Below are 3068 nucleotides of genomic sequence, written 5' to 3' on the forward strand. Positions count from 1 at the left end.
TTGCCAGACAGATAGAGAGAGACAGAGAGACAGAAAGCGAGAAATCACCCCCTCAGGGGAGATAGCCCCACCACAATCCCTTCTCCTCCATTCTCCTCTGAGGATCTTGGGCACGCATGCACACGCACCCGGTATGAATTTAAGGAACTGGGCCCAGGACTCAAACTGCAGTTGGCTACATGGGAGTCCAGAGACATAGCCATTATGTCAACTGCTGGTCCCAGTTATTAAATTCCTTAGTTTTAACATTTCCATTTCTTTCTTGCTTATATTTTATATATCTTTGTTGAGGTGTTTGCTTTGCTTGTTTGTTTGTTCAACAAGGTAGTAATTATATATTGAATTGCATGCTGTACTAGTAATTGCACAATGACTTTTACAAACTATCGGATAATTCTAACATCCTCTATATATCTGTGTTGACATCTGCTGATTAGCTTTTGGTACTAGTTCTCATTATTGCCTCATTATTGTTTCCCGCTTAATGTTGAAACTCAAAGTCTTGTATCTTTGTTTTGTTTTGTTTGTTTTATAGGGTGCTTGTGCTCCCTAGAGAGACAAACAGAGAGAAAGAGAAAAAAAAATAGAGAGAAAGTGAGAATCCACTACTCAGAGGGGGTGGACATGCCACAAACCCTTCTCCTCCAGTCTCCTCTGGAAATTTGGGGCTCACACACATCCGTCCTGGGACTCTCAAGCTGCCATGTCTGAGATGCTAACCACACAGGCAGGAGTGTGGGACCCAGTGCCCTAGCCTCCCCACTCCTGCTGGCTCCTGTATCTCTGTTTTATAAGTTATGTTGTGTTTAGAGATTTTGGTTCTCCTTAGCAAAAGGAATAGTGAAAAGTGCATTTACTTCACCTTTCTGGAAGTGGAAGTCTATTTTCACTTTAAAGTTGAAACTCCCTTGTGTCTCTGCCTACATTCACTCAGGTCGTGGTTTTCTGGATCTACACTGACTTTATTTAGTTCTCTTTTACAGAAGATATGAGAGAGTTCCTGTAGTGCTGTGGAGTATCCAATAGGACTGGTGGCTGGATTGGGGGAAGTAGAACAGAGAAATGTACTGAGTAATTAATTACAGTAATTCTGGAATGAGTCAGGCATTACCTAGTTAATTTTTAAAATACTTTTTCTGTCACTTCCTAACATGGGTAACTTTTTGAGGACATAAATTTATTATGTTCAGAGAGAACTTAGTTTCAGTTTTTGATCACTCACATTTATGTATATTTGGGGAACATCAACTCATTAAAATTTTATCTTATTTTGTTGATGCATAACTGTTTACCTGTTTACTAAGGGATAAGTTCAATTGAGTAAGAAATATATAGAGCTATACTATTCAGAAAATGTTGGAATTAATTTTTTTTTTTTTTTTGGAGAGGTTATTGCTGTAGGACACATGTGCTCGCCAGAAAGACAGAGAGAGACAGAGAGACAGAAAGCGAGAAATCACCCCCTAGGGGGGATGGCCAGGTCGCAATCCCTTCTCCTCCATTCTCCTCTCAAGATTATGGGCACACAGGTACATGTGCCCAGCACGAGTTTAAGCCACCAGATATGGGACACAAACCGTGGTCGACTACATGGGAGTCCAGTGACATAGCCATTATGCCAACTGCTTGTCCTGGAATTAAAATTTTATGTACAATAGAAATTTTTTTTTTTTTGGAGAGATTTTCACTATAGGGCATGTGCCGCTCGCCAGACAGAAGGAGAGAGACAGAGAGACAGAAAGCAAGAAATCACCCCCCAGGGGGGATGGTCACACCACAATCCCTTCTCCTCCATTCTCCTCTCGGGATCTTGGGCACGCACGCACATGCACCTGGCATGAGTTTTAAGCCACCGAGTCCAGGAAGCGAACCGGGGTCGACTATGTGAGAGTCCAGCGACATAGCCATTATGCAAACTGCTGGTTCCCTACAATAGAAAATCTTAAACACTGACCAGATATGGGCCCCTTTCCAACTGTCTCTAGATAAAATAAAATTATTACTTGTACAAATTGTCATTTGTACTTTAAACATGCTTAATGAAAACTTTCATAATTGAAGGTGAAATCAAATCAACACATTAAAAATATTTTATGCTAAAACTTAAACTTTAAAAAGAGCATTTCTGGCATAGTTCCCCAACTGTTGGTGAATTCCATCTTGTTGTCATGAAATTTTAATATACTTGATGAAGTTCATCATGATGAGTAACTGCTAGACAGTACTGGAGGGAGTAAGTTTTCTAAACCAGTCCTTGCAGGTCATAACGAAAATGTCAGATTCTCACTTGGAAACCTAGTGAGGTAAATAGAAGATTTCATTTTTCAAGCTGAAGATTGCCTTTTGATCCTGTTGTATTCTGATGCAGTTACAGTTCCCCATTTCTCTGGCAGAAAAGGAAAAGATTGAAATAGATAACATTTTATAAACTATAGTCTGAACTTTTTAATAGTATAAACAGGGACTAGAAATTAAAAAAAGAAATCAATTAAACACGATTTAAGTCTTCAAGTAAAAATTCTAATTTGTGATGTATCTTACACAGAAGAACTGAGATAAAGTGATTGAGAAAGGAAGGAAAGAATAATTTAAGTTGTTGGATTATTACACACGCTGGCATAAACTCTCTCAGTTGTGCTATTGCACATTCACCCTAACCCAGCCATAAGAGGTATGATTTACATTTTTACAGTGAGTCCTGGAAAAGTGATATATCTTTGAATGAATAGCTAGTAAGTCACAAAGAACTGTATTTGAACTTGGGCTTGTAGATGACAAAGTCTACCACATGCTTTCCACTCTGAATGAGTAATTTACGTTGAAGTGTTAGTTATGTAGAGCTGAAAAAGGGTATCAATGACCTAGCTGCTATGGTACAGCAGTAATGCTGGCACCCTAAAGTGTTAGAACCCATATACAACTGGGGTTCAGATCTTGAGTCAGTCTAAAAACGCTCTAGGAGTGCACAGGTGCCCAGGATCCTGAGGCACTGGAGGGCAGGGAGGAGGGGATCTCGGCATGACAAGACCCTGTGGACGGTGCTTTCTTGCTCTCTGTCTTTCTCTGCA

The sequence above is a fragment of the Tupaia chinensis genome, unplaced genomic scaffold, assembly GCF_000334495.1.
Source record: "Tupaia chinensis unplaced genomic scaffold, TupChi_1.0 Scaffold000002_1, whole genome shotgun sequence".
NCBI lineage: Eukaryota > Metazoa > Chordata > Mammalia > Scandentia > Tupaiidae > Tupaia > Tupaia belangeri.